This window comes from Perca fluviatilis, chromosome 15 (assembly GCF_010015445.1).
Source record: "Perca fluviatilis chromosome 15, GENO_Pfluv_1.0, whole genome shotgun sequence".
Lineage (NCBI taxonomy): Eukaryota > Metazoa > Chordata > Actinopteri > Perciformes > Percidae > Perca > Perca fluviatilis.
The window spans coordinates 30758008-30783731 of record NC_053126.1 but is presented as its reverse complement, the minus strand read 5'-3'; the positions used below and the strand labels follow the sequence as shown (position 1 = coordinate 30783731).

At 41.8% G+C, this 25724-nt stretch overlaps 1 pseudogene; it reads left to right on the top strand.

Annotated features, from left to right (window-relative positions):
- Positions 1-25724, top strand: part of LOC120574076 — a 121577-nt pseudogene that overhangs the window by 42884 nt on the left and 52969 nt on the right.

Sequence of the window (25724 nt, the reverse complement as noted above, 5' to 3'; positions counted from 1 at the left end):
GGACGGAGGCAGCGGTAAAGACAGTCAGTCAGTTTTATTTTACGGGGCAGAAACATGGAGAACACAAAAGCAACAAGCAATAAATGCATTTTTCTGTCCGAGCCCGGGCCGGGTTCGGTTACTGATCTGTCGGACGCGGGCCGGACAGCCCGACAGGCATTTAGATATTTATGTCCGAGCCCGACCCAGTTAAAATCTTGTTTTTTTCTCATACTAATGACACATGTACATTTGTTTGTGTGGAAAGCCCGCTTTTATTAAACAACTGTAGGAAGGCATTTGGGAATTTCAACAGATGAGCGCATCAGCACTCACGGGGCAACAAGCGCACGTTAACACAGGCGCGCACCTACATAATAAGTTTTTTTTTTATTTATTTAAAATGTTCGATGCCTTATTGCGCTAATGTGAAGACCAACCGAACCCGAACATAATTTCTAAATATCTGTCCAAACGCTGGTTGGTTTGGGTATCCATCCTCTACTGGGAATCTACTCACCAAACACAATAACTAATGAAGAGCTCTGGAAAATCCCTACACAAGAACCAATCGAAACACAAATCAAACACAGGAAATCAATCAATAACAATTTATTTATATAGCACTTTACAGCAACCAGCAGGTATCCAAAATGCTCCAAAATACCAAGAGTAATTAATGAACATAGAAAACATTAAAATCAGAAAAGGTTACAAAAGTTTGGACCTTAAAAGAGCTACATCTGTAATAGTGTGAATATCAGGGGGTAACTTGTTCCAGTGTCTCGGGGCATTACAGTAATCCAACCTTGAACTAATGAAAGCATGAATCGCCTTTTCTAGATCATGCCTGTTAAGGAACGGCTTAACTTTAGCCAGGAGACAAAGCTGGAAAAAGCTCATTCTAACAACATTGCTGATCTGCTTGTCAAATTTCATGCTGCAATCAAAAGTAACCCCCAAGTTTTTGACAACTGACCTAGTGTAAGATGCCAGAGTTCCCAAATGGTGCTGGATAGGGCGTACCCTGAGGAAACCACCCTCGAAGCATGACCAGACAGGCCTTAAGCTGAAACCCACAAGGGAAGAAGAAAGCCAGGAAGACCAAGGAACTGCTGGAGAAAGTTCAGGAATGACCAATGCTTCCCAAACAGCAAAATAGGTTGGAGAGAGAGAGAGAGAGAGAGAGAGACACACACACACACACAACAAAAGAACATTATAAACTTAAATAACCGGAGCTAGAAATAGGTCGAGATTTTGGGATTTGCCTTCTTCGCAGGGGGTAGGATAAGAAGATTGACACCACTTTCATCTGTGCAGTAAACATGAAGCTAGAGCCAGCAGCTGGTTAGCTTAGCTTAGCTTAGCTTAGCTTAGCGTAAGCCATGAAAAGAAAACATCTAATTTACACAACATTGATGATCGGCTTACTATAAGGGAGGCCCCATGGTACAGCAGCCATCCACAACTACAGTCAAACTACAGGAGTCCCTGTGCCTACCACATGTACTGTATGTAACATTAGAACATGATGTATAAATAATATATGAATATCCATTTATCCATTTTTATCCATCAGGCCCAGTTCACTATGCGACTGAATTGTATACAATATGTAGTAGGGGGTCCCTGCTCTGTCTTTCTTTCAGCTAAGGCAGTGGTCATCAAAGTCAAAAGTATCGAAAGTTACATCCATTCATAAATAGCATGATCAATATATTGTCAGTGATGCAGTAAGTTTAACGGACCACCCCTACGGTTTGGCATGCCTGTTAACCACAGATTCATTGCAAATTTAACCATCATAGTGTGAAATAAAGTTAAACTGCTCAGCAGAGAGACGGAGCTGGCCGCTTTCGCCTCTGCAGCTTATTCAGGGAGTCAGGTCAATGCAGATAAAGCGCTCAAAATGGTGGTTTTCATACGTAGGCTTATACTCCCGTAAGGCTCGCATCAGGTTTTAAAGGTCCTATGACATGTTGCTTTTTGGATGATTTATACAGGCCTTAGTGGTCCCCTAATACTGTATCTGAAGTCTCTTTTATATAGACCTTAGTGGTCCCCTAATACTGTATCTAAAGTCTCTTTTATATAGACCTTAGTGGTCCCCTAATACTGTATCTGAAGTCTCTTTTATATAGACCTTAGTGGTCCCCTAATACTGAATCTGAAGTCTCTTATATATTCCTTAGTGGTCCCCTAATACTGTATCTGAAGTCTCTTTCCCGAAATTCAGCATTGGTGCAGAATTACAGCCACTAGAGCCAGTCCCACAATGAGCTTTCCTTAGGATGTGCCATTTCTGTGTCTGTAGCTTTAAATGCTAATGAGGAGAGAGGGGGCAAGGTGGAGGGTTGGGGTGTGGCCTTGACCAACTGCCATTTTGCTTGTTTGCAAGCCATGATTTCTCTCACTCTCTCATGGGTGGGCCAAATTCTCTGGGCGGGCAAACCAGAGAAAGGGGAGGTAACCTTGCTCCTTATGACCTCATAAGGAGAAGATTCCAGATCGGCCATCTGAGCTTTCATTTTCTCAAAGGCAGAGCAGGATACCCAGGGCTCGGTTTACACCTATCGCCATTTCTAGCCACTGGGGGACCATAGGCAGGCTGGGGGAACTCATATTAATGTTAAAAAAGTGAAATTTTCATGCCATGGGACCTTTAAAAAAAACTCAACCGAAACACGGAATTGGACTGCTGTTTAACGCGACTACGAGACATTTTCCCTGCCGCTCACCCAAGGCAGGATGGTCACTGGGAGAGTCCGGTACAGCCTGACTATGCGAAAACGGAGATCCCATTAGTGCTAGCTTTACAGCGGAGCGTTCAGATCCAGTCAATTCAGTGCCAGCCAAATGTGTATACTAGTGGCTGGGGGTGAGAGGGAGGCTGGCTGCTGAAAATCAGACGTTGTGGCCTCGTGATTTTCCTTTGGCGCTGGCTCACACTTCTTTGGGGACGCCAAAACTTTCTCTATGCAGGAAAAACTTGATATTATCGCATTATTTACTGCCACACGAGCCACAAATTAGCTTGGCGAGCCGCGCAATTAGTAACAATAACGCTAAGGGGTCCTTGGCCAAAAAATTGTTTAAGACCCCTGCTGTAGTGGGTCATCCAGCCCTGCTAAAGAAGCATTTGAACTTGTCTTTTATGTATATATGACATCATAAGCTGCAACCCATTTAAGAAATCCCTGAATTTCTTCCGTCTCTCTAAATCAAGCCCATGCATTTATTTATGAAGCTCTTTTAGGAAACATGTTTTTTTGTGATGTGGTTTAGAGAGCAACAACAGGTCTAGATAAAAGATAAAAGTAAGACGAAGAAGAACAAGTACGTCCCAAGTTCTTCTGGCTGTACGTGTGTGCGTGTGTGTGTGTGGGTGTGTGTGCGTGTGCGTGCGTGCGTGCAGCTTCTCAGACAGACAGAAATGGTTAGCTGCAGTGGATGCTGCAGTAATAACACAGAATGGATGTCTGATAAGGGCCTTCTGTTGTGGCTTCCAGTGAAGCAGGAGCTGATAATAAAATCATTTCAGGTGACAAATTGCTTTTTTTAAAGAACAAGAAAGGTTAATGTGAGCATTTGCAGGCTTTGTGACTGCGGCGCGTGTTTCCACGCTGTGAAACATCAATTCTGAAAAGTGGCAAAACTCATATTGTTTTTTTTTTTCTTCACAAGTAACCAATTTACTTAATGGCTATTGTTTTCTGGGAGAGGTGGGTCAATCCAAAGTGATTTGACTTGACGAGTTGAAGCACAGTGGGCCACGCACAGGGACGCATTCATTTGGTGAGAGCTTTTTCCCAAAATAAACAGGCCAGAGTCCAGCCTCACACCTCATGCCAGCTTGTGATTTCCACCACCAACTGCTCGGCTCTGCTCCACCAATCATCCGCCCAGCAGGCCTCCACTCCTGGCTCCCTGGTGGCGGTTCAAACTTCAGTCAAAACGTTCAGTCAAACAGCAGTTACCCCCAAGCTTCATGAGAGCTCAACTCTTCTCTTTCTTGTCCTCAGTCCTTCACATCTCTCCAATTCCTTACTATTCTACTGTACAGAGACAGAGGACATTTAAGCCCCGCCCCCACCGGAGAGGAAAGACTGTTGGGTCCTAGTCTATATCATATTCACGATGTTCCACTTCCGGGATTGGTCCGTTGCCACCGGAAATTCCCGTCAGATGTCAGTCTTTACGGCCGGATGTCCGTTACCTTCCGCTCTCTTTGTGTTGGAATTCTAAACTCTTGTAGATTTCTGAGGACTATGGTTAACTGCTCCTCAGATCTCTGCAGGGTCAATCCAGACACCTAGCTAGTTCCTTCCCGAGGCTACTTTGCAGCGGCACCGGGGCTCCGTCCAGCGCTTAGCGCCGCCCAAGACGATTGTGATTGGTTTAAAGAAAAGCAGATAAACCAGAGCATGTTTTTCTCCCATCCCGGAATGCTGTGTGGACTAGCCAGACCCTCCTTCACAGCGCTGTGGAGGAATGTCTAGCAATGCGAGAATGGTGGGATCCTGACACTAAGCTAACGATATGCCCCGACCTTACACGTGTTAGCTTAATTTACAGACATAAAGTTAAAAAAACAGAAAAGCTAAAACTGACATTTGGATATTTGATTTGGCAACAAAATGCTTGCTGCAAACGTCACACCGGACATATTGTTAGTGTCAGGATCCCACAGTCTTCCCATTCTTCCTGCTGATTCCTCACGTCACTCTCCACTTTTGTCTTCATAAAAGCTCAGTTTTTCGGGTTGGCAGCTTATAAAAACTTAAGTCTTTACCCTGTTGGTAGTGTTTCGCCACATAGCAGATTTCAGGCATTTTTCTGTTGTTTGCTAGTGGACGAAACTGACGAGGAGGCACCATTCACGCAATAGGAGTCAATGGAGAGGGGAGAGTTGTTTTTCCCGTACCGTGGGCGTGGTTTTCAGAGTATGACGCGACGCACTCTGTCTCTATTCTACTGTTTACTAGGGACGTGCAGAATTTGTTTGCTTGTCTTGTGCACGAGAAACTTTTCTCCAATCTGAAACCGAGTACCCATCAGCATGGCTGCCGAGGAGGAGGTATTCATCTTCCTGAAAACGCACTTGATAGTTTCATCAACAAACTTAAAGATAGGGCTGCAACTAACGATTATTTTCATAGTCGACTAATCTGTTGATAATTTTCTCGATTAATCGATTAGTTGTTTGGTCTATAAAATGTCAGAAAGTGGTGAAAAATGTGGATCAATGTTTCCCGAAAGCCCAAGACGACGTCCTCAAATGTCTTGTTTTGTCCACAACTCAAAGATATTCAGTTTACTGTCACAGAGGAGAGAAGAAACTAGAAAATATTCACATTTAACAAGCTGGAATCAAAGAATTTTTACTTTTGTCTTAAAATAATTACTCAAACCGACTAATCGATTATCAAAATAGTTGCCGATTAATCTAAAAGTTGACAACTAATCGATTAATCGTTGCAGCTCTACTTAAAGATGATAAGGGGACTTAACCAATTTTATGCTGTAAATGTGAAATATTAACTTTAGCCATATAAAGTTAGCAGTACTTTGTTAGCATAATTTTGCTAGCCTTAGATTGGTTCCTAGTGAGCACGAGATAGTTTTGCATGCTCATTGAGAAAAAATAAATAATTTCTCATGTCCCTTTTTGAGGCTCCGTAGTTTGTACCTCTTATTGGTGTCAGTTCTATTTCTCTGTGGCAGTGATGTCTTGGCAGGTGTATATACTGGATATGCTGTCCTTAATTCCAAAAAGCTATTTCCTCTTTACTGCCCGCTCAGCCAAGAAATAGTCACATAACACCCTATGTAAAACAGGGATTTGACAATTTTACAGTTTTGATTTTTGTATGGATTAAACAAAGGATATAGTACAGAATTGAGCCTAGTCTTATCACGTCACTCACAAGTCTCCTGAAAACTTTGTTGGGTTGTCATGGATCCTCACGCTGTCCTTTGTCTGTCTGTCTCTCTCTCACCCAGTCAGATTTATTAATATTAAAAAGGACGGTGGGTCTTCAGGGCTTCCTCCCACTATCTCCATCCCTCCATCCCTCTGCCTCCTTCCTCTCTCCGTCACTCTCTTTGTCTCGGTGTCCCCCACTCGTCTCTCCACTGCTTGACCCTGCTAAGGTTAAATATTATTAATGTTCAGAAGCACTTGGGGGAGTTTTCTGTCTCCTGCCGTCTCCTCCGTCTGTGTTTGGCAGCTGGGGATCTTTCTATAATTCGGTCCTCTCTTAGTACAAACACACACACCAGACCCAGACACGTTTCCAGGGCTGTTTCTGAGCATTTTTGGGGCATTTTACACTGGGCCTCCAGCAAACCCAAACCATCACCACCACCTATCTGGCTACGACCTCATGCCCCCATTTTTATATCACTGAATGACTTGGCATACTTTATCAATAAGGATCTTAATTAACAAATGAAGCACAATATGAAAACAATAATATTACAAAAATACTTTTTCCGATAGACTTACATGGCAAAAGTGATGTCTGTTAATCGGCAGTTAACCTTTTTTATCCATTCGGTCTGATAACAATTGAAGAGTCTAGACAGTCTGTTGTCATGAACCATTCGTACATGTCGCTACAAAAGTAATGCACTGTAACTTGTATGTATTTAACGTATTTATTGATGTATGCACCACATTGCCTGCTGCTGTATAAGACCACTCTGGTCCGCTAAGGGAGGTGGTCTGGGTGGGTTCTAAAACACAGGGCTTTCAAGCTGGGGAGCGGAGTTTGTGTTCCGAGGAAAACACAAGACTTTCACCCAGGAAACATGTTGTGTCCTGACGGTGCAGATCCACTTGTCCGTGCGACGCTTCTGTCGCGTCGCGCCCCGCTCTATTCCTATGGGTGACGTCAAGCGACTTCAACGCTCCTGCAAAGCATTCCAGGAAGGCGGCGCTACATTTGAAAAAATGCTGCGCGTCAAAAAGCTGGCTGATGCCCAGCTTTATGCAAATGAATCGCGTTGAACGCGACGCGACTATCCAGTAGAAGTAGACGAAAATCTTTCAAACTGACCTTTGTTGATCTGAAATGAAGACATATTTAGCAACTGCATGGCCTATTTCTCGCTTACAATGTTTTCAGAAACACATTTCGGTGAACTATTTTTGTAAAATACGAGATCGTATTCTCAAGAGGCGCCATGACACTCTGTTGAAATTCTCGAGTAGACACACCCACGTCACGCGTTCGTTCAATCATCTGCTGGTTAGGGGCGTGGAGCATCAACCATGGCTATATGACGTCGCGACACCACGCGACAGTCGTGTTGCAAAAGTGGATCTGTACCGTGAGAGTACTACTTAAAGCTAAAGTGCGTAGTTTCTGTCGCCCCCCCATGAGGAATTCTAAGTAATGACAACAACAACACTGTCTGCGTGTCCACATGATACAAGCCTTCCGTGATAGCACACAGCCCTCCTTTAAGAAGTTGCTAGTAGCCAAGGAGGACATGGAGGATTAAAAAAACACAATTCAGATTCTTCAGAAGAGGTCATTATCTTCACTCGAGTTTCTGCGCGGGTAAGTCACCGGACGTCACAATCTTCTGAACACAGTCATACTGAGAAATCCAGAGAGAGTTGTGTGGAGCTGAGAGTCTTAATTAGCTTTGTAGCAACTCATTTAGCAATGGCTTGAATGTTTTTAATCCAAACTACAAACTCAAATCCTTTCTTGACTAAATTTAACTGTAAAGACCGCTAAACTTAACTGTCCTACTGGTCGTCACAAGCCTATCTTTTTTTGTAGGATACCATACCAATTGTTGTCATTTAATCCCCATTCAAGTTAGCTGAGCGCTAAACCCAAAGTAGCCAGCTCAGTCAGCGGAGGTCTCTAGTGCGCCTAGAATAATTTTTGGCTACATGATGGCTTCATGTGCCGCTGGGCAACTTTCAAAGGAATTAATGGGACCACGCCCTTATTCGCTGTTTGAAAGTTCTTATAATACATCCATGATGTAATAATTTTCTCAATTTCTAGCCCTAAAATGTTTGTCTGTAATACGCACGCGCACATACACGCACACACAGCTGGGTGATATAACAGTGTGATGACATGCCAAGCAGGGGTCAGGATTGCACTCAGCAGGGTCAGGGTTGCCACATCTGTCACTCCACTCCTCCACTGAATACTGCCCGAGAGAGATGGATGAATGGATAGAGAATGAGAGAGAGATGGAGATGGAGAGAAAGTGAGAAAGAGGGATGTGAGGACAGCGTGAAAGAGTAAATAAAGCTTTGTGTCTTGGGCCTTCTGCAGGTGTGAATAGGAAAACAGCATGCAGCTGGAAAAAAAAGTTTTAAATAACTTTGAAGTTCACATCCATCAAACACTTTTCCTATTTAGCTGAGCACACTGACTACATTTACATGCGCTTAATATTCCGTTTTTTGTCAATATTCTAAGATATTATAAGACAATATTCTAACTTTGCAGCACGGTGGCTCAGTGGTTAGCACTTAAGCCTCACAGCAAGGAGGTTCTGGGTTTGAACCCAGGTCGTCTCAGGCCTTTCTGTGAGGAGTTTGCATGTTCTCCCCGTGTGTGCGTGGGTTTCCTCCGGGTAGTCCGGTTTCTTCCCACCATAAAGACATGCATGCAACTAGGACTACAGTTGAAAATTAACACTGGTGCATTTACAGAAATGTTGATTAATGTGCATTGTCCTAATCAAAATAAATAAATCTTAAACTAAGCTGTTTACGTTGCTAATGAAAGTGAATATTCCACTAATATATTCCTGTGTACATGCAGCCGTGCAAAGTACGATAGAAAGGTCGGTGCTGCGATGTTTGTGCATATCCAAAAACCTGTTGATATCCGAATCTTTTATAATGTTTAAAAGTAGCTGTGTTTCTCCATCCAACGAGAAATATGGGCTTTTCTTTTGGGCATGCATCTCTACCGCAGCCTTGCAAACTGTTGGCTGGTTGGTTTGTGTACAACAACAATAGCAACGCACAGAGCTGACCGTAAGCATAAGCAGGCCGTAAACTGTCACAAACTACGGTTCAAAATCCTGATTAAGGCGCACCTTCCAAATGCGCTGTATACATGTCCAAGAAATGCTTCTAAAACCAGAATAATACCCCACATGTCTTAATTGGAAAATGCTAAACTCGGAAAAAGGCCTTTTTCAGAATATCCCAACGGAATTTGCTCTTTACGTGACCCGAATCAAATTCCGAACATTGATGAGTTTTTTTGTATCATAATGACAGCTGTTTTGCACTGCAAGTTGTTGTTAATCCTGTCTCTGACAAGCATTATGACAGTTTAGCTGTGATAAGCCCTCTATCGTGTGTGTGTGTGTGTGTGTGTGTGTGTGTGTGTGTGTGTGTCAAAATGACAGTGGCTTTAGTAAGGTCATCCGAGGCTCTGTGTGTGGACTTATCTAAGTCCTGTCTTTATGTAGCTCAATACCACAAATCACAGATTTGCCTCAAACGCAACCCCTCGTCACGCTGCGTGAAAACAGTAATTGTGAAATATAAAGTCTACTTGTGCTACCTTGGGGGTGGGGGGGGTTAAAGAACACAACAGGACGGACGTCACACAAATGGGCCGTTTCAGTGACACGCCAACAGGTGCACAACCCTACGAAAAATCGCCAGAGCCCCTTTTTTTGGTCTGAATGCACCGCTGGAGCTGCCCGCCTTTACACTACATCTACTGTATTTTCAGCCTGCTTCCTAGTGGCAGACTGTAAGCATCTTTGAGCAATTACATTAAAGACGCTTTACTAGAAACTGTGGGCCATGCTGCGTCTCAATTTGGATACTTTTGTTAGTACACTTGCTGTCTGAGGAGTCACATGATAATTGAAAAAAAAATTTTTAAATGATAAAAAAAAAAAAACCACTTTGTGTTGGAAAGTGGTGGGAATGTAAGGTCTTGGACCAGAATTTTTTTTTTTATATTCAATGGTGGGATCGGTATGAGGTCAGAGAAGATAATTACAGTGGGTCGGGAAAAGAATCGCATCAAATGCAATAGAAAATACAAAAACTGGCCTACTCGTCATAAAACGCACAGCAATGCACAAGTTACAGACATCCATGCATGAGCGCAGATGTCATTTCAAGATTTGGGGTACACATATTATGCTGGGGTCCTCCCGTAGAAAATATTTAGCGTTAAACACGCTAAAATATATGGTGGAAATGTCTTTCTTTATGTAAAGAACATGCAGCAGGTGACAAAATGTAAAAACATAATGGAATATAGTGCAGTAACGCTCTCAGGCATTCTGAATTGCTTTTAAATATTTATTCTCCTGTAGATTAACTTTTTTCTCACATAATGCTATCCCTGCGAACTATTGGTGGAATGTAACTAAGTACATTTACTCAAGTACTGTACTTATGTGAAATTTGAGGTACTTGTACTTTACTTGAGTCTTTTCTTTTCCTCTTTCTACTTCTACTCCTACATTTCAGAGAGAAATATTGTACTCTTTACTCCACCACATAATCTGACATCTTTAGTTACTAGTTACTGTAGAAATTAAGATTGTTGCACACAACACACATGTAGTTAAAAAAAAAAAAAAAAATCAACTTATAAATTAAACTGCCCAACAATATAACGGCCTACAAGTCCAGCTGAAATGATTAGACCATTAAACACTTAGTTGATTGATAGAACTGTATTGGATTGTTTCCAGTTTCTTCAGAGTACTTTTAATATTTTAAGTTCCTTTTTTCTGATAATACTTACATAGTTTTACCTAAGTAACAAGTATTTTTACAGTGTGGTATTAGTACTTTTACTTGAGTAAAGGATCTGAATATTTCTTCCACCGCTGCTGCTGACTCAGAAAACATGAAGGCATGATTTCTTCCCTCCTTTTTTGTGTCTTTTGTTTGTGGAAGTAATCTCTTTAAATGCGCCCGTTCACATCAATTATACATGAATGCATTTCAGTTCATCTATTAACCCGTGGAATGTAACAGCTCAGATGTGTTTTCAGCAAGATTTCTGCCCATGTTCAAAGATTTCTGTACATTCAAATTCTACATATCGGTGTTTTCTGTGTTCTATTCTTTCAGAACATTTTTAACAAATTTCAGATGTGGATCTGTTAGCTCACTTGGTAAAGCGTGCACCCCATATGGCTTAGTCGTTATCACAGTGGCCAGGGTTGGATCCCAACCTGTGGCCCTTTGCTGCATTTCGTCCACCTTCTCTCTTTCCCCCTATCGGGTGTACAGCTGTTGTATCAATTAAAGGTAAAAAAGCCCCAAAAATAATAATTCCAGTGTAGTATCAAATACTACCCAAATATCATGATATTTTACACCTCAACATCGATATTGAGGGGATATTGTAGGGTTGACTATTGGCGTAAAATATTAACACAATGAGAGTTTTGATAAATAATCACCAATAATTTGGAAACAACGACTAAGTTGGTAAAGGCAAATAATAGAACAGCTAGTAAGTCTGGTAAGTTGAGAAAATGACATCACTTTACTGTAATGCAGCCTGTAAAACCAGAAAAAGACAACACTTCATATTACGATATCAAATATTTAAGACGATATCTAGTCTCATATCGATGTCGATAAATATAGTTATATTGCCCATCCCTAATTTGAACTGGGACAAAGATCATTAACCTATATATGTATGTATATATATATATATATATATATATATATATATATATATACATACATATATACAGTACAGGCCAAAGGTTTGGACACACCTTCTCATTCAATGTGTTTCCTTTATTTTCATGACTATTTACATTGTAGATTCTCACTAAAGGCATCAAAACTATGAATGAACACGTGGAATTATGTACTTAACAAAAAAGTGTGAAATAACTGAAAACATGTCTTATATTCTAGTTTCTTCAAAGTAGCCACCCTTTGCTCTGATTACTGCTTTGCACACTCTTGGCATTCTCTTGATGAGCTTCAAGAGGTAGTCACCTGAAATGGTTTTCCAACAGTCTTGAAGGAGTTCCCAGAGATGCTTAGCACTTGTTGGCCCTTTTGCCTTCACTCTGCGGTCCAGCTCACCCCAAATCATCTCGATTGGGTTCAGGTCCAGTGACTATGGAGGCCAGGTCATCTGGCACAATACTCAATCACTCTCCTTCTTGGTCAAATAGCCCTTACACAGCCTGGAGGTGTGTTTGGGGTCTTTGTCCTGTTGAAAAATAAATGATGGTCCAAATAAACGCAAACCGGATGGGATGGCATGTCGCTGCAGGATGCTGTGGTAGCCATTCTGGTTCAGTATGCCTTCGATTTTGAATAAATCCCCAACAGTGTCACCAGCAAAGCACCCCCACACCATCACACCTCCTCCTCCATGCTTCACGGTGGGAACCAGGCATGTAGAATCCATCCGTTCACCTTTTCTGCGTCGCACAAAGACACTGTGGTTGTAACCAAAGATCTCAAATTTGCACTCATCAGACCAAAGCACAGATTTCCTCTGGTCTAATGTCCATTCCTTGTGTTTCTTGGCCCAAACAAATCTCTTCTGCTTGTTGCCTCTCCTTAGCAGTGGTTTCCTAGCAGCTACTTGACCATGAAGGCCTGATTCACACAGTCTCCTCTTAACAGTTGTTCTAGAGATGTGTCTGCTGCTAGAACTCTGTGTGGCATTCATCTGATCTCTAATCTGAGCTGCTGTTAACTTGCGATTTCTGAGGCGGCTGACTCGGACGAACTTATCCTCAGCAGCAGAGGTGACTCTTGGTCTTCCTTTCCTGGGGCGGTCCTCATGTGAGCCAGTTTCGTTGTAGCGCTTGATGGTTTTTGCGACTGAACTTGGGGACACATTCAAAGTTTTCGCAATTTTCCGAACTGACTGACATTCATTTGTTAAAGTAATGCTGGCCACTCGTTTCTCTTTACTTAGCTGATTGGTTCTTGCCATAATATGAATTGTCCAATAGGGCTGTCGGCTGTGTATCAACCTGACTTCTGCACAACACAACTGATGGTCCCAACCCCATTAATAAGTGAACAAATTCCACTAATTAACCCTGACAAGGCACACCTGTGAAGTGAAAACCATTTCAGGTGACTACCTCATGAAGCTCATTGAGAGAACACCAAGGGTTTGCAGCGCTATCAAAAAAGCAAAGGGTGGCTACTTTGAGGAATCTAAAATATAAGACATGTTTTCAGTTATTTCACACTTTTTTGTGAAGTACATAATTCCATATGTGCTCATTCATAGTTTTGATGCCTTCAGTGAGAATCTACAATGTAAATAGTCATGAAAATAAAGAAAATGCATGGAATGAGAAGGTGTGTCCAAACTTTTGGCCTATATATCCACGATGTTCCCCTTCTGGGATTGTGCCGGTGCCACCTGAAATTCTGGATCCCTCTTTTCGGGTGGATGTCCGTTTCGTTCCGCTTTCTTTGTATTGTAATTTTAAACTCCATTGGATTTCTGAGGACTATGGTTAACTGCTCCTCAGATCTATGAAGGGTAAATCCAGACAGCTAGCTAGACTATCTGTCCAATCTGAGTTTTCTGTTGCACAACTAAAACAACTTTTGAACGTACACGTTCCACCAAAACAAGTTTCTTCCCGACGCTGTTTTGTAGAGGCATCATGGCTCCGTCTGGTGCTTAGCGCCGCCCAAGACGATTGTGATTGGTTTAAAGAAATGCCAGTAAACCAGAGCACGTTTTTCTCCCATACTGTACCCATACCATGCTGTGTGGACTCGCCAGACCTTCCTCCGCAGCGCTGTGGAGGAAGGTCTGGCATGGCGTTATTGTAGGGTTGACTATTGTCTCTTTCACAAAAATATTTACACAATGAGAGTTTTGATAAATAATCACCAATAATGTCGATCCATCGACTAAGTGAGTAAAGGCAAATAATAGAACAGCTACTAAGTCTGGTAAGTCGAAAAAATGATATCCCTTTACTGTGATGCAGCCTTTAAAACCAGGAAAAGACAACACTTATTATGATATATTACGATATCCAAAATCTAAGACGACATCCAGCCTCATATATCGATGTCGATATAATATCGATATATTGCCCACCTCTAATTTCAACTGGGACAAAGATCATTAACCTTGTATATGACGATATAACCTGGAAATCAAGACATTTCTTCATTTGAAAGACACACAAGAAAAAAAGGTTGGCAGACCCTGCTGTAGATTATGAGCAATAAAAATTAGTGAGATAACTTTTAGACAGACTTTAATAAAGTCAGTTCGTCCACCTTATTTTACTAACTTAGAGACTTTAATGAAAGCTCTATTTTTAGTGAGATTTTAATGAGACCATGTGTAAATTCAACACCCCCCCAACTCCCCATTTCTCCTGTTCCATCATAATGAAGTTCGTCTGCTCACCTCCTCTCTGTTTTTATGTTCTGAACTTATGGAGCGCTCAAGCCCATGACGTCGCCGAATAACGATCACCTTTTATCAGTGGTGGAATGTAACTAAGTACATATACTCAAGTAATGTAGTTAAGTACAAATTCGAGGACGTGTACTTTACTTTAGTCTTGTCTTTTCCTGCCACTTTCTACTTGTATTCCGCTACATTTCAGAGAGAAATATGGTACATTTTACTCCACTACATTCATCTGACAGCTTTAGTTACTTTACAAATTAAGATTTTTGCAGACAAAACACATATGATATTATGTTTTTTATTATAAATGAAACTACCAAACCTACAGGTGTGAAAATGCCCTAATAGTACGTGTCCATCGCCCCGCTTCCCAACATTGCACGCTACTGGGCTCTCCACTGGCAGTTATCGGTTTCTTTCCACTGACTGTGTCCCAACCGGCAGCGGCAGGTGCCGCCCACCAAGAGTCTGGGTCTGTTACAGGTTTCTGCCTGTAAAAAGGAAGTTTTTACTGTTTGCTCGTGGGAAATTGTTTGGTCTTTGTAAATTATAGAGTGTGGCCTAGATCTACTCTCTACTCTAATCTGTAAAGTGTCCTGAGATAACACCCTGTTGTGATTTGCCACTATAAATTGAATTGAATTGAAATTGACCACCGACAAGCAAAGAAACCAGGCTACACCCTCCTACAACCGCCATGGCTACACCTGATTGGACAAACGCGTCACGTGATGTGGGGCTGTCTGCTCCCTGATTTCAAAACAGACCATAATGGTGGCTCATTTGGAAAACGTTCTCTTATTTTATGGAAAATGGTTTTCATAAAATGTTTATGAGAAATAGGCTATGCAGGGTCAGTTTCAAAGCTTCTCGTGAGCTTTTGAGAGGCGCCGAGCTGAGCCAGCCGCTCCTCATTTGCATAGAGTAGCATGGATTCTACTTTATGCAAATGAGGAGCGGGCGACTCGACGCCCCGCTTCTCCAAAGTCCACATGACGCTACCAGAATGCATTGCATGGCTGCTCCCATAGAAATAAATGGGAAGCGTGGAAATGACGTAATCACAGCTGCTCTCTCTTTTTGTCCCTCTCTCTTTCTCCTCACCTTCCTCCCACCCACCACCAGTCCCGTCCTTCTGGGGTCTGGTGCACTCCGCCTGGAACCTGTGCGCCATAGGGAAGAGGCAGTCACCCATCGACATCGAAACCAGTCACATGATCTTTGACCCGTACCTGACCCCTCTGAGGCTCAACACAGGAGGACGCAAGGTAAGAGAGAATATAGCAGCATTTTCTACAGTCAAAAATAGATAAATGTAAAATAAATGTTTCAGGAGTGATGTGCCCCGAAATTGGGGAGAATTTTAACAACATTGGCAGCCAAGATGACATCTTTTACTGCTGTTAGCATGTAGCTACATGGGACAATGTTAACACAGCAGTAGCTTTAAAAAAACACTCCAGTATTTCCTGTCTGGCTGGAGCAGATGACCAATGATAGAAGGCCGGCTCTGTGTGACGTGACGCAGAGCCGAGAGTAGAAAAAAACTGTGGGAAATCTGAACGTTTTAGCTTACCGGGATTGCAACGAAATACGTTTACCTTGGTTTTGGCCATGTTTAAAATGAAAATAATAACATTGTAGATATGACAGAAAATACAATATGTCACCTATAAGAGACACCGACCCATGAATTTCAGGCTGATGATTGGAGTCCGAACTCATCAACGAGCAGAACTGTCCTTCTTCGCTGGGCTTTAAAGGTTTTTTGTGTAAGTTTCAGAAAATCCTTGTTATTAATGACACGACACCAGTGGCCGTGCATGCACTCCATAGAAGGGGCGGAGCCAGATGTTGTAAACAGTCGGGGCTCAGCATAAATCTGGGGGGAGGGGGGCATGCTCCATTCACAGCAGCTATGTGCACTACTTTTCAAGCCATCTGATAATAGAAAGCTGTAGTCAATCTGTACATCATGTGGGAAAAACATGGTAGTAGGAAACATCCTGTAGAGCCTTCATCCTGTCTTGTGTCCAACTGTTCTCCAGCTGTCCTCATTCTGAAACCAGAACACAACAAATTCAGTTCAGTTCAATTCAATTTTATTGTCATTGTATAATGTAGGTCATGGGAGCTGCCCCCCTCTTTCCAACAAAGAGTGCACATACGCAGTAGATTGATGTTTATGTATAGAATGACTAATTTTCACTCCTTTGACACCTAAAAAGAGGCACATGTACAGTTGATAGGTTAGGAATTTGGCGTAAACAGCATTCGAGAGACTGAACGAAAATTATATAAAGTTGAAGTTATTTCAGAACCCTCAAAGATTTGGGACTTTTGAGAAAACATTCGGGGCTTTTGATACCGATACGATACCGATGCTGTGACCTCGATACCGGTTCCTGAACGATACGTTTTTGGATACCAATTTTATAAAATCCATTTTATCAAAAAAGAAACTACAACATTACACATTACAGCAAAAATCTTTTTATTTATTTTTCAGCTCCTACTGAGAGTTTTTCCTGCATGCTGATTGGCTCACTGACACCGATGAGATTTACTCCTTAGGTATTGAAATTGGGTATTGAGTGACGAGGCATTTTTCGATACTTGATACTATAGAAGCAATTTGGTCGGTGCCTGAAAAGCATTGAGCGCTGCTCCCGAGTACCTTGCCTCGGGACAGTGCAAAAACATCACATCCTTCAGATTTTCCGGGAGTCCGGGAGGCAACCGAGAAGGTCGGGGGAAGTCTCGAGTTTTTAAGTTACTTTCAAATCTGTTTACCCATTGGCAATAAAAACCGATTAATAGGCCCACATGAAAAAGTTACACATAGAACTTTTATTTTATCACTGCTGGGAGCAAAACAGGACACACTCTCTAAATCGAGACGCAGAGAAACTTCTGCCTGACATGTGAGCCTTTCATCCATATCTAAAGGCTTTACAATTCCCAGCTGCATTTGACTTACTAGGCTCAGGGGGCATTACAATTTTAGCCCTTTATACAGCAATCACAGTTAATCTTTACAGGGACAATCCTCTCTAAAGCACCCTGAATCCACATTAAACACCTTTAGCTGATGTTGCACATTGCATCCTGGATTCATGGTCTTAAGTAATGTATTCTAGTTATTTGACATATGTAGATGAACTGAGTTCAGAGGTAATTTCAGTTCAAAGCTACCGCTGAAAAAGTCATCGACAAGCCATAATCACAAATACACTTTTATTGACATGTCCTGGCGCTGAAATCATAAGTTTACATATCCTAGATAGCAAAACTGATATACAGTAAAGTTACATAACAACTACATAACATAACAAGTGTCCTGAATATAAATCAAAAGCGTATAATAATTGCTTGCTTTGTGTTGCATTCTGAACTCCGGTCGATTCGAGGAACAGCAACTGGAAACTCGGAGCTACCAAGCTAACGTCCACGCTGAAAATTACATTTTGAAAAAGTTTAGATCGTGCAATAAGGCAGGTCTGCCTTGGTTCTTTTGGTGGAATGATTGTAAAGATTTACAAAGAATATGTTCACGGCATTTCCTCTCCAACTGGGACGTTTTTGGGATTGGTGGGGATTTGCTATGGACAAAATACACACGCCGATACACTGGTAAGACCAAATGAGGTTTAACCATGTATCCAGCTAATTTAAATAGCTCCCGTTACTGTATTGTGTAAACAGTTTAATATTGTATGTGGCGTTTTCTTTTGCAGTGTGCAAATGTTCCACCAGAACAAGTTCCTTCCCGAGAATATTTTGCAGAGCCACGTCGCTGCGTGCAGAGCTTAGCTCTGCCCAAGATGATTGTGATTGGTTCAAAGAAATGCAAACAACCCAGGGCACTTTTTTCTCCTATCCCGGAATGTATGTGTGAAAGGGCCAGACCAAAATCAAATTATTCATCACTGAAAGGACATGACATGACATATTTCGGCACAGACAACTACAGAGCCTACCAAAAGGTCACAGTTGGAAATTCTTTTGTTCCCTTGCGATACATTTAGGATTTTCTTCTAATTCACAGAGGAAGGCCAAGCTTTGACACATCATGGATTCCTAATATAATACCGTTCCAGTGTGTTGAGCTCTCTGTTTTAGCTGAGTGAGGCATCGCACATACGCTGAACCTAGGTAAGGACTACTAACCAGTCAGAAGCAGAGTATGAGGGCATGCTACGCTAGCAGCTAGGTGAGCATTATAATGTGTGTTACAAAGTGACGCACATTTGTCATGGAAGTAAAGGCTGGACTACAATAGAGCTGTTTGGAGCAGTGTTTTCTGTTGGAGATGGTAAGTCCCTTTGGGGTGGACTTTGGGCTTTTTCACTTTGTAAACCTATAACGTGAACAAAAAGATATAAATAATACAATAAAGGAAAGGAAAAATTTCAAAAAGCATAATATGAGCACTTTAAGAGAGAATGCAAAAAATATTCCCACCATAACCTTTCAATGGCTCCGTAGAGAGAACAGTCCAGCTATATGAATTAAACTCAAAAACATTCGGTCACATGAAAGATTTTCCCTGACAGATTTGAATGGAAGTTTTACTAACAATGCAAAAAAATAATAATCAAGAAATGTTTCTCTACTAGCTTGTAAGCAATAATAAGTCATCTTGCAATGCATTTTCTGCTTAAACAGTAAAAACAATCACTTTTTTACATCTACAGCCTTAGTTTTCACTTTTTCCTTGAGATCAGTTCACTGTCAAAATATTCATTAAAATAACACTTTTACTTACAAATTGCCACAGCTGTTAAAGTGTATTATTTGATGATTCACCCTGAAAACGAGCTAGACTTCAAACTAGTGGCTCGTTTTACCATAATGACATCTTTTCCTTTGATTTAGAAGAAAATGAGTCATGAATCATTATTTAACAACATCATGTCTTTATTCAAATGTAGTCATGGCAGCAGTTTCTTTGATCTTGGTGAGGGACAATATGGTGTTTTGCTATTACAATTTAATTTCCCCTTAAGTGTCCAGAATTAGTCCCGAGTTCCCAAATCCAGATGCATGCGTTTAAAAAAATAAATAAAATAGGTTCATGGTTGGCTAAAATTTGAGATGTAATGATTGTAGGTGTTTCATAACTGTCCAGAAACAGTTGAATATTTAAATACTGACTGCATAACTCCACCGCACAGGACAACGTACTCTCTTACAAAATGTCGACATCTGAGGAATTAGCTGTAGCCTGACAACCAGACCCACATCAAGATGTTGGGTCTGGGAACTCACCATTTGGCAGGGCTCAATCTGAGGGGCGGGATAAACGGTTGTCTTTCAAATTCCCTCTGCACTCATAGCCAACCAGAGCAACGCTAGTTGATAGAGTAAACTTTTGCCGTTTCCGGTCGGCAAAGCTCCGAACATATCTTCCTTTTTTGTGTGAGCTGAGAGGGCTGAAGTACATTGCAAATGCAAATTTCCCATTTACATTCATTGAAAAAAAAACTAAAACACTTTTACATTGATGATACCGCTCCCTAATGGTCAATCTTTGCAAATTTGGTACAGCGCCTCAGAGTGCCATGGCAAACAAGACCAAGTTTTGCGTTGATAGCATTTAGTGTAGCCGAGATATGCTAAATATACGTGTTTGGTCGCTAGCTACAAAAAAACTTAGTTTGTTCGTAATTTGCGTATTTTTTGACTTGCAAGAAGGGAGGAGGCAAATATGTATAATGTGATATTAAATCTAGAGCATGAATTAGTAATTTTGCATACAAATAATGGAAAAACATACAAATTGAATCATTCATCTAGTTCAAATTTTCCCCATGCAACATTTCCCATTTTCCATTCCACATTTCCTATTTTCCCCTCGGCAAACTCTGTTTCCCCCACAACATTTCCAACTCTGCCTTAAACATTTTCCATTTTTTTGTCTCCACATTTCCCATTTTCTTCACCACATTTCCTGTTTTCCCATCACATTTTCCATTTTCCCCATCGCATACTTTCTCACAAATTACACTGCATTTCAGTCTATTTAATTTTTCGGTTGAACATGTTTGTTGCATAATGTGTCACCCTCCTAAGTATTTCAAAGAATGTAGGCGAGGGTAGATATAGGGAGGGATCATTAAACTCCTAATAGAACAACTATAATGGAAAGCATACAATTCATCTCTTAAATGACAAAGCCAGGCCACTCATCCACTTAGCTCTCACATTTTAGCGAGCCTCCTATCTGAGGAATAAAAGCCTTTACATTTGATCCAAAGCTTTCAAGCCCCTGTCAAGACTAAAGATGTTGTTCTGTACATATCATCCCCTTTGGATAACATGTAACAGTTTGTGTATTTGCTTATTGCTAAGTGTATCATTTTGATTTGCGATCGTCAATTATTTTTTGCAAACTCAGGACATAACGCGGCACAAGCATTAAATTCTCTTACGTTACATGCTAATACCACACTTTACTTCCTTGCTAGTGGCTAAAGCGGGATGTATGCTTCTGCAGCGGCTACCCTAAAAAGGGCCTAAAATAGGGCTGCACGATATGAGGAAAATATGTGATAACGTTGTTAAATATTGCAGTAACGATATTACTTGTGATCAATAAACAGATAATAAAGTGTACTCAGTTCTGCATTTTTGCTACGTCAACTACAACAAATAGCTAATAAGTTTGGGGTACAATTTGGTTCTGGAGAATGCTACAAGAATCAATACCACAGGCCAAGCAATCGGCCAGTTTCAAACAGACACATTTTGCCAGTGAAATTCACAATTGTTTTTAAAGTTTAACTTTTTGTTGTTAAAGCACTCCGTGGTCAAGCCCCTTCATATATTTCCGATCTCCTGTCCCTTTACTCTTCCGCCAAGGCACTCAGGTCCACAACCCAACAACTCCTCGTCATTCCCCAGACACGCCTAAAAACCAGAGGGGACCGAGCCTTTTCTGTAGTAACCCCCAAACTCTGGAATGCCCTCCCACCCCATATCAAATCCTGTAATACAATTGCCAGTTTTAAATCAAACCTGAAGACGCATTTTTACTCTCCTTTTTACTTTCCTTTTCTTTTCTTTTTAGATTCAGAGCTATGAACTGAACTCAACTTTTTCTCATCTTTTTGTATTTGCAAATTTTGTTCCATTGTTCTTTCATTCTATGCTACATTATTTGACTTTACCTTTGCCTAACTATATTCGTGGAACTTTGCACACTTGATTATGTATTTTTAAGGCATACTGTTTCTGCCTTCCCTGCTCTACCTGTAAAGCACTTTGGGTCAACTGTTGTTCGTTTAAATGTGCTATACAAATAAAATGACTTGACTTGACGTTTTGAACTAGAACTGTACTAGAAAACGGCAACACTAAAAAGAATGACAGTTACATTATAAGGTGCAGTTTTCTGCTGATATTTTCTTTCAACTAACACAAAAAGCCTTTCCCGATATGTATATTGCGCCAGTTGACGATGAAAAAAGAAAAAACGATATATGTGCAGCCCGAGAGTTAACCACTAATCATGCGGTTTAGACGAGGTATGGGATCAGACGAGTGGCAGAACAGAAGCCAAGGCTCTGCTAATCCAAACCACTGGAGAATGTCGATGGAGTGGGCTAATGAATTATCTGGATTACTGAAACAGTGCCAGAGCTTAATTGAAAAACATTTGCATGGAGTTTTTGTTAATTTGCATAAAAATGCACACTGCAATTCCATTTGTGGTCTAATTATTTGAACCATTTACATACTCGGTGAAACTCATTTTAACTAGCTAAATCTGCATGCACCTTTGGGGTAGTTTAATCTACCCCTTTCTGGTCTACATGTCCCTGCATCTGCTGAATTATTCTTATCCCTGCTGGGGACAAAATAGTAGTAAGTATTTTAAACTAAGTAAAGCGCTGTAACTTGAACAGTCTATAGTGCGAAACAGCACCCCTCTGCCATTGCGTGCATGGTGCAGTCCTGTCTGTGCTCTATCTAGTGATCAGTAAAAATGCTACGGACGCTCAAAGGAGGCTAGCTTTTCCTTGCATCCTTTAAAGAAAAAGTAAAAATTTCCAGCCAATGAAGATTGAGGCCAGTTTTGACCGGGTTCAATTAATCGTAAATAAAAAAAACAAACAGGGAAGCTAGGTTGAACCTTTTGGGATTTGAGGACTAACTGCTCCTCAGATCTCTGCAGGGTAAATCCAGACAGCTAGCTAGACTATCTGTCCAATCGGAGTTCTCTGTTGCACGACTAAAACTATTTTTGAACGTACACATGTTCCACCAAAACAAAGTTCCTTCCCGAGGCTATTTTGCAGCGGCACTGTGGCTCTGTGCGGCGCTCAGCGCCCCATTTAGACGATTGTGATTGGTTTAAAGAAATGCCAATAAACCAGAGCATGTTTTTTTTCCCAACCTAGAATGCTGTGTGTACTAGCCAGAACCCTCCTCTGCAGCCCTGAAGAGGAAGGCCTGGCAATGCGAGACTAGCTAACAATAAGTTATGGCGGCAAGTTTACACAATGGATGGCGATCTTGAGTTTCTTGTAAAAAAATGACTTCACCGAACTTGCTTTTGAGCTACAACTGAAAATTAAAGAAAATGGAAGGCCTACACCGAAGCTCGCTGGCGTCCTCGGTCATATTTGCCACGCGCCGCCACTGACTGTAGTAAGAGTTAAACCGTCTGAGTCTTTTTTCATGATTAATGTTTTTGTGCATCTGCTGAGTGAGAGCTCATAGCACTGCCATCTGTCCTGGCGAGTGTGTGTGTGTGCGTGTTTGGGAGTATGCTAAGAAGAGAGAGAGAGAGAGAGAGAGAGAGAGAGAGGTTGAAAGCTTGTGCAGGGTGAGATTGTGTTTGTGTGTGCGAAAATGACATCAAAGATCGACGCCAAACGCGAGCGCATGTGTTTGTGCAACTGTGGGTTGCTTGTAGGTGTATGTGTAGGTTACAGAGTCAAAAAACAAAATTGGACACCTTTGAGTGTGTGTGTGTGTGCGTAGTGTAGCCTACACTTGTGTGTTGTCCATTTATCCAGGGCAGCGTCTCTTGTTTCTCTCTCTTCTTATAAATGGGTTTTCTCAGAAGCTGTTGCACAGCAGATTGGCTGTTTTGGCTCCCGCTGTCAACGGCAAATTTTTATGTTGCCTGGAAATTCACAGGCCACATATACATACATATTTACAATAATCCCCACTGTTTTCACACATTCTAACAGACGTACAGCCTCAGATATTTTAAGTACTGCACAAACTAAGAAGACATCACACATTTGGTGTCTCAGTAAGTGCAAATATGAAATTGAGAGTGTAGAACGCCTGTGTTTCTGTGTGCTGAGCCATATATTACAATATTTGCATGTGAAGGCTGCAGTTTTCTTATTGTAGACTCAACCAGATTGCTCCAATATAAGACAAGAGTGACACTCACTGGACGCTTTCATCCTCATCTTTATCAGCATTATTATGGTGCCTGCAAGGGAACATTTTGAGTGTAGAAAATGAGTTTTTGCAAGCGCATAAATGGTAGTCTAGTAGGGCAATCACTACAAGATTTTTACGCCTTGTGAAGTGTAGATTCGTGCCTGATCGCGCGTCTGGCTGTTCATACCGCGCCACGCATTTCTCCACGCCAGGTACAAAGCGATCCTTCTCCTCTCCACACTAAAGAAACGTCTCTCTCTCTCTCTCCCCCTCCCATTTGTGTGTGTGTGTGTGTGTCCATCCTTCTCTTCATGTCCCTGATCGCGTATCTCGCTCGACACACATGAGAAGTCAAAATCACCATAAACCTGGGTGTTTTATTTTGAAATGTGTTTTATTTTGTAAAGGCTCCGGCTGCGGTGTGGCCTTCCTGAATGTGATTACCTACTTGGCTTGACACAAGAACTAGAGGAGACGCAGAAACGATCGCTGTAGCAGCCGGTGTGGCCGGACAGATTAGATAACACGGGCGCCGAAATGACAGTAGCTTAGATTCAAGGCGCTTTGCGGCTATTCGCGGCGATTCCGCGTGCGGTGTGTTTTCGCTGTTAGACTTAAAAAAGTACTTTGTTTAAAATAATAATGTATTTCTCATATAGCTTTTCGAAAGATTGATCAAAAGTCCCGCATCTCGATTCCGAGTGGACTCTGAAGTCTATTGAGGACAAGTCTCAAGTCAAGTCTCAAGTCATTGTATGTGCGACTTGAGTCCGAGTCTCAAACTCGAGTCACCAGGTCTGGCATGTGCCAAAAAGTTTGAGGGAGGTGTAAAGTTCAGGATGTAGAGAATGTGCAGAGGACAGGATGTAGGATTAGATTCAATGTGGGGGACCGGGGCCTTGTTGATGGGGCTGAGTGCTGAGGGGAAGAAACTGTGTTTATGGCATGAGGTTCTGGTCCTGATGGACTGCAGCCTCCTGCCAGAGGGGAGGGGTTCAAACAATCAGTGGGATTTAAATCTGGGGATAAGGGCTCACGTGTTCAGATGCTTTCTCCTGGAGGGCATTCATAGCGGTGCACTCGGTTATACACACGAAAATTACATAATAAGTTGTCTAAAAAATAAGAAAGTCATGAATCTTGGCATTGAATCAGCCACTTCCTGCCAATCACTGCATGAAATGGTGGTGAATGCCTGATTGTCCGTTTCGGATAGTTACATAAATTGTCAGCCCTCCCCAATCCGATGTCGGAAAGGTGTGGGGGGGGAGGGGTTTCCAAAGCTATTCGACCATCCGACAAGCATTTCTAACAGTATACTGGCAGCTTGTCGTGAAAGAGTCTCTTCAAAATTTACGGTTTCAGGCTGTTCTCATCAACTATTCGTACATATAGCTATGAAAAGTAAGTCACTGTATTGTATGTTTTCCATAGCCGCGGAGCAATTTTAATTTTGCCGCCCATGTTATCTAATCTGTCCGTTCATACCAGCAGCCATCAGGCGCGGAGCGGCTGCGCCGGCCTGTGCGCTATAGCTATCCTTTCGGCATCTTGTTTATTTCTTCCGCGAGCTGTAGGCGAATGTGTCAAGCTAGGCAGGTAATCACATACAGGAAGGCCACAGTGCAGCTGGATGCTTTACAAAAATAAAACATGGTGATTATGGTGATTTTGGCTGTCTTGACTTCTCAGCTGGAGAGAGAGACCAACAGATCGACAGAGAGACACACACACACACACACACACACACACACACACACACTGGTGGGGACTGGTGTTTTAACCCAAACCACAAACTTTTTTCTAATCCTAACTAGTTGTTTCGGTGCCTTATCTTAACTGTTGTCGCCGCAGGACAGTCGCCTTTTGTCGGCTAAACTCAATTGCAACGGCCGCTGAAATGGCGGTAACCTTCCGGTG